Genomic DNA, 7651 nt, shown 5'->3' with positions numbered 1-7651 from the left:
TTTTTTTTTTTTTTTTTTTTTTTTTTTTTTTTTTTGAGGCGGAGTTTCGCTCTTGTTACCCAGGCTGGAGTGCAATGGCGCGATCTCGGCTCACCGCAACCTCCGCCTCCTGGGTTCAGGCAATTCTCCTGCCTCAGCCTCCTGAGTAGCTGGGACTACAGGCACACGCCACCATGCCCAGCTAATTTTTTGTAGTTTTAGTAGAGACGGGGTTTCACCATGTCGACCAGGATGGTCTCGATCTCTTGACCTCGTGATCCACCCGCCTCGGCCTCCCAAAGTGCTGGGATTACAGGCGTGAGCCACCGCGCCCGGCCTCCATTTTTCTTATACTCCTGACATATCCTTTAAACAAAAGAGACAGTTGTATACACTATTTCTATTTTTGAAAGCAGGAAATAGGCTGGGCCCAGTGGCTCATGCATGTAATCCCAGGACTTCGGGAGGCCAAGGCGAGCAGATCACCTGAGATCAGGAGTTCGAGAACAGCCAGACCAATATGGAGAAACCCCTGTCTCTACTAAAAATACAAAATTAGCTGAGTGTGGTGACACATGCCTGTAATCCCAGCTACGAGGGAGGCTGAGGCAGGAGAATTGCTTGAACCCAGGAGGTGGAGGTTGCCGAGAGCAGAGATTGCGCCATTGCCCTCCAGCCTGGGCAACAGAGCAAGACTCTATCTTAAAAAAAAAAAAAAAAGACAGGGCGCAGTAACTCATACCTGCAAATCCCAGCACTTTGGAAGGCCGAGGTGAGTGGATCACCTGAGGTCAGGAGTTCAAGACCAGCCTGGCCAACATGCTGAAACCCTGTCTCTACTAAAAACACAAAAATTAACCGGGCGTGGTGGTGTGTGCCTGTAATCCCAGCTACTGGGGAGGGTGAGACAGGAGAATCATTTGAGCCTGGGAGGTGGAAGTTACAGTGAGCTGACATTGCGCCACTACACTCCAATCTGGGCAACAGAGTGAGACCCTGTCTCAAGAAAGAAAAAAATATTATCCAGGGGTGGTGGCACCTGCCTGGCCTGGTAGTAGTCCCAGCTATTCAGGAGGCTGAGGCAGGAGAAAGAATCGCTTGAATCCAGAGGTGGAGGTTGCAGTGAGCTGAGATGGTGACACTGCACTCCAGCCTGGGCAACAGAGGGAGACTCCATCAAAAAAAATTAAAAAAAAAAAAAAAAGCCTACCTCCTCCGACTTTCTAAGAAGAGACACTGGGATTTCTTTTTCTTTTTCTTTAAGAAATGTAATTTTCTAGGCTGGGCGTGGTGGCTCGTGCTTCAATCCCAGCACTTTGGGAGGCCAAGATGGGTGGATCACCTGAAGTTGGGAGTTCAAGACCAGCCTGACCAACATGGTGAAACCCAGGCTCTATAAAACACAAAAATAAAAAAGAATTTTTAAAAAAGAAGTGTAATTTTCTAAGTGTAAACTAGGCTGAGGTTAGTGCTTATACCTATAATCCCAGAACTTTGGGAGGCTGAGGTGGGAGAATCCCTTGAGGCCAGGAGTTTGAGACCAGCCTTGGCAACATAGTGAGACCCCATCTTTGCAAAATAAATTAAAAAAATTAGCCAAGCATGATGGTGTACACCTGTAGTACTAGCTACTTGGGAGGCTGAGGTGGGAGGAACTCCTTTAGCTCAAGAGTTCAAAGTTACAGTGACCTATGATCATGTCATTGCACTCCAGTGTAGGCAACAAAAGGAGACCCTGTCTTTAAGGAAAAAAAGTAATTTCTAAATTTATTTAGGTTTTTTTTTGTTTGTTTGTTTGTTTGTTTTTTGAGACAGATTTTCGCTCTTGTTGCCGAGGTTGGAGTGCAATGGTGCAATCTTGGCTCACCGCAACCTTTGCCTTCTGGGTTCAAGCAATTCTCCTGCTTTAGCCTCCTGAGTAACTGAGATCACAGGTATGCACCACCATGCCCGACTAATTTTGTATTTTTTCTTTAGTAGAGATGGGGTTTCTCATGTTGGTCAGGTTGGTCTCGAACTCCCAATCTCAGGTGGTCCTCCTGCCTCGGCCTCCCAAAGTGCTGAGATTACAGGTATAAGCCACCGTGCCTGGCATGGAATCTTTAAGATAACTTGATTTGCCACATTTAAGAGTCTGAATCATTAGGTTTATGATAATTATTTACATGCTTAAGAATTTCTTCTTGTTTGACTTGTAAATCTGCCCTATGAGGAATTTGAAGTGCTTGGGAAAAAAATCAAGTATATTAAATCTGTAAATGTAGTTTAAATATTTAAGAGAATTTAATTAACTAAGTTTGTAAATGCTATGAGTAATGTTCAAGCAAATTTAATATGTCAAGCCCATGGGCTAATTGTATATTAATCAAAGAACAAGTTATTACTCTTATTTTTATCTAAAACCTGCAAGATTTCTAAATAGAATATTAGGATATGGAAGTTAAATTTTAAAAAGTAAGAAGATTTATGTTTTGTTTTGTTTTGTTTTGTTTTGAGACAGAGTTTCACTCTTGTTGTCCAGGCTGGAGTTCAGTGGCTCGATCTCAGCTCATTGCAACCTCCACCTCCTGGGTTCAAGCAATTCTCTGCCTCAGCCTCCCAAGTAGTTGGGATTACAGGCATGTGCCACCAAGCCCAGCTAATTTTTTTTTTTTTTTTTGTATTTTTAGTAGAGACCAGGTTTCACCACGTTGGGCAGGCTGATCTCGAATTCCTGATCTCAGGTGATTCGCTCGCCTCTTTCTCCCAAAGTGCTGGGATTACAGATGTGAGCTACTGCCTCTGGCTAACCCTGTTAAAAAAAAAAGAGAGAGAAAAAGGCTAGGTGCAGCGGCTCACACCTGTAATCCCAGAAAGAAAAAAAGAGAAAAGAAGGAAGAAAGGGAGGAAGTAAACTAACTAACTTAAAAATGTAAACATAAGCAGGTACAAATAGTCCTTTCTGTTCTCAGATGTTTCCCTAAGGTATTCACCGTCCTAGACACCTGACTATTTCCCATCTCAGGGTTCACTTGAAATTTCTGCCAGAGTTTCTACAGCCCTCCTTTCTGCCAACTCTTTTGCCTGGCTCTGCCTTTTAAGGTTACTTAACTTTTATTTATTTGTTTTTAATTTATTATTATTATTATTATTTTGAGACAGAGTCTCGCTCAGTAGCTCGGGCTGGAGTGCAATGGCATGATCTCAGCTCCCTGCAATCTCCACCTCCTGGGTCCCAGTTCAAGCAGTTCTTCTGCCTCAGCCTCCCGAGTAGCTGGGATTACAGGCATGTGCCACCACATGCAACTAATTTTTGTATTTTTAGTAGAGACAAGATTTTGCTGTATTGGTCAGGCTGATCTTGAACTCCTGACCTTGTGATCTGCCTGCCTTGGCCTCCCAAAGTGCTGGGATTATAGGCATGAGCCACCGCCCCTGGCAAAAAACTTTTGTTTGTGATTTTTTTTTTGGAGACAGATTCTCACTCACTATTGTCGCCCAGGCTGGAGTGCTGTGGTGAAATCTCAGCTCACTGCAACCTCCACCTCCTGGGTTCAAGCAATTCTCCTGCCTCAGCCTCCCGAGTAGCTGGGATACAGACACGCATCACCATACCCAGCTGATTTTTTTTCTTTTTGTATTTTCAGTAGAGCCAGGGTTTCACCATGTTGGCCAGGCTGGTCTCGAACTCCTGACCTCAAGTGATTCTCCCACCTCAACCTTCCAAAGGCTTGGGATTACAGGCATGAGCCACCGTGCCCAGGCTAGAAAAACCTTTATCTGAGAAGTCCTTTTAGGCTCGTTTGGACTGGAAGAAGTGGAGAGCTCGTGAGTCTATAGCTAATCATGGGGAGGAAGATCCTGAAATAATTGCCTGAGGTAGCTCCACCCCGAAGGAAGCAAATGGAGTATCTAGAGCCAGGGAGAAGGGGCTAAGGAGTGGGAGCAGAAAAAAGCACAGCTAGTTCTTGTGGGGCCGGGAGGTTAGGGGTCTAACTAGGAGAGATTTGGCCTGAGATCCCAGTTCCTTAACACTTTTCCTTGTCCGCAAATAGGATTTTCAGTTGATAAACCTGAGGTGATGAACCAGTTGGAAAGAAGACGTCTTGTGTATCCAGGCTGGACAAAACCGCAACCAGACATATGCCAAGAGATAGCCAGACAGGGGGATGCAGGGAGGCCTCTGGGGCCCCGTCTGCTCTGCTTTCGGCTTGTACTAATCAAGGCGAATAGTTATAAGGGCTTCTGAGTTATTGCTAAGAGTATAAGCTCATTTTAATTAGTTTTATTTTCCTGCTTGATTTACAATTACCAGTGATTATCCTTTCACTGTCAGGCCTTGCTCTGATTCACAGTTACTATGAAGGAAAGTTAAGATGGGTTTCTTGGGCCAGGCATGGTGGCTCATGCCTGTAATCCTAGCACTTTGGGAGGCCGAGGCGGGCAGACCACAAGGGAGACCAGACTGGCCAACATAATGAAACCCCATCTCTACTAAAAATACAAAAAATTAGTCTAGTGTGGTGGTGTGCACCTGTAATCCCACCTATTTGGAAAGCTGAGGCAGGAGAATGGTGTGAATCCAGGAGGTGGAGGTTGCAGTGAGTAGAGATTGCACCATTGTACTCCAGCCCAGGCGACAGTGTGAGATTCCATCTCAAAAAAAAAAAAAAAAAAAAGAGGCCGGGCGCGGTGGCTCAAGCCTGTAATCCCAGCACTGTGGGAGGCCGAGGCGGGTGGATCACGAGGTCAAGAGATCGAGACCATCCTGGTCAACATGGTGAAACCCCGTCTCTACTAAAAATACAAAAAATTAGCTGGGCATGGTGGCACGTGCCTGTAATCCCAGCTACTCAGGAGGCTGAGGCAGGAGAATTGCCTGAACCCAGGAGGCGGAGGTTGCGGTGAGCCGAGATCGCGCCATTGCACTCCAGCCTGGGTAACAAGAGCAAAACTCCGTCTCAAAAAAAAAAAAAAAAAAAAAAAAAAAAAAAGTTGGGTTTCTTGGTCAGGTAGGGTAGCTTATGCCTGTAATCTCAGCACTTTGGGAGGCTGAGGCAGGAGGATCACTTGAGAACAAGAGTTTGAGACTAGTCTGGACAACATGGTGAAACTTCCTTTCTGGAAAAAAGTTAAAAAATTAGCTGGGCGTGGTGCCACATGCCTGTAGTCCTAGCAACTCCTGAAGCTGAGGAGGCAGGAGGATTGTTTAAATCCAGGATTTTGAGGCTGTGATGAGCTATGATTGCACCACTGCACTTCAGCCTTGGGCGATGGAGCAAGACCCTGTCTCTAAAAAGATAAAATAAAATTAAAATTTTTAGAATGAGTTTCTTTCCACTTTCATCAGGTGGATTCCCAGTTCTCAGTGGACTTGGGATTTCAAAGTGAGCAGAGGTTCATTCTCACGGTTCTTTTGTGCTCTGTTTAGTATCTGTGTCTTCATATTTTTGGAAATGGAGGAAGAGTAGAGAATGGGACTTTGGATCTGGAACCTCCAAATTCTCACAAACTCTTATGTTCAGTAAGCACCACTCTGAATCCAGTGGCCCCTCTTCTGGCATTGAGACTGAGAAAGGGGGTCTGAGTGATTTCAATGGGACCTCCAAACTTCCTTCCTCACCTGTGCCTTAGTGAAGTCCTGGGGACTGGAAAGAGGATCCAGGCAGTTGTGCCAGCAGAAAAAGCTGTTTTGCCCCTGTCCCCTCACATTTTTTTTTTTTTTTTTCTGAGACGGAGTATCTCTCTGTTGCCCAGGCTGGAATGCCAGTGTCACGATCTTGGCTCACTGCAACCTCTGCCTCCTGGGTTCAAGCAATTCTCATGCCTCAGCCTCCCAGGTAGGTGGGACTACAGACGTGCACCACCATGCCTGGCTAATTACTGTATTTTTAATAGAGATGGGGTTTTACCATGTTGGCCAGGCTGGTCTTGTAACTCCTGACCTCAAGTGATCCGCCCTCCATGGGCTCCCAAAGTGGTGGGATTACAGATGTGAGCCACTGCACCCAGCCTGTTTTGCCCTCTTGAAGGTGAAGACCTTCCCTGGCTCCTATGTGTTGGGGGGCCAGGAGCCCAGGACTTTTCCACACTTTCCTGGTTGCTGAGGTTGGGGCCTGATACTAGTGCAGAACTGATGTGTACCCCACCATCCAGACCACTTGGGATAGTTCTCTCTATGGGTTTGCTAGGCAAAATAATAACCTCAGCCATCAGACATGTAAACAGTTAAGGCTTTATTGCTTATGAAGTGAACTTAAACATTAGACCATCAAATTCTGTTTAAAAACTAAATCCAGGCTGGGCATGGTGGTTCACACCTGTAAATCCCAGCACTTTGGGAGGTTGAGGCAGACAGATCACTTGATGTCAGGAGTTTGGAACCAGCCTGGCCAACATGGTGAAACCCTGTCTCTATTAAAATACAAAAATTACCCCAGCGTGGTGGTGCCTGCCTGTAATCCCAGCTATTCAGGAGGCTGAGGCTGGAGAATCACTTGAACCCCAGACACGGAGGTTGCAGTTAGCCAAGATTGTGCCACTGCACTCCAGCCTGGGCTACAGAGCGGACCCTGTTTCAAAAAAAAAAAAAAAAAAAACAACTAAATCCAGTAGATCCCATCTTTATGTCCATTCATTTTTACCTCCATACTCGCATGAAGAGAGAGGCTAGTTGCGAATAATGAGCCTTTCTTGGTTTGAATGAAAGAGACACCTTCCAGAAAACAGCATATCTATTTAAATAGCATTTCCAGGACTACAAATCATTAAGAAACCTATCAGCATTGCCAACTTTTTAGAAGTCAGAGGTTACTTTCCCCGGACACAGTAGCAATCTCTGAAGTCTAGGAGTCTCCCTTGTAATCTTGCTGAGATTTTCACTAGCATTTAGGAAAGCTTGGCTTGGAATTCCATTAATTAGTACCAGAGAAGGGAAAAGAGGCGTATCTGACAAGCTCAAATCTCATAACTTGAGAAAAAGAGCTGGACAGCATAATTATCTTTTTTTTTTTTTTGAGATGGAGATTTGCTTTGTCACCCAGGCTGGAGGGTAGTGGCAAAATCTCAGCTGACCGCAACACCCCCCCTCCCGGGGTTCAAGCAATTATCCTGCCTCAGCCTCCCAGATGCACACCACCACACCTGGCTTATTTTTTTGTATTTTAGTAGAGACAGATTTCACCGTGTTGGTCAGACTGCTCTTAAACTCCTGACCTCAAATGATCCGACTGCCTCAGCCTTCTAGAATGCTGGAATTGCAGGTGTGAGCCACCACACCCGGCCTTGGATAGAATAATTATCAAACAGAACACCAGAATATTTATAGATTTATTTTTAATGTACACTCGAGTTTTGGCTTTTATTTAGCATTGATTATACAATACTCTGGTACTACCACATGTTTACAGCCCAGAAAGGTGTGCTTTTACATTAGTGTCTATAAAGACAGGTTTAAAATGTGTATTTTAAACACAGCAGTTGAGCTGAGTGCATTTTATATAATATGCTGAGGTTTGCCTATCCTACTTCAAACATTCTCAATTCCCAGAACACAGGAATACAATGGAGTTATGTTTTCTGCCTGTAGAATCTAGAGGATATGTGTTAGGTGGAACATACATCAAATATAAGCTGAGTCTTAGCTGGTCACAGCCTCTCATGTGGCCCCGAGACCTGTAATCACGGCCTCTTC

Source organism: Sapajus apella, unplaced genomic scaffold (assembly GCF_009761245.1).
Source record: "Sapajus apella isolate SASKATOON/1434 unplaced genomic scaffold, GSC_monkey_1.0 scaffold83, whole genome shotgun sequence".
Taxonomy (NCBI): domain Eukaryota; kingdom Metazoa; phylum Chordata; class Mammalia; order Primates; family Cebidae; genus Sapajus; species Sapajus apella.
Note: the sequence above shows the minus strand (reverse complement) of the source record.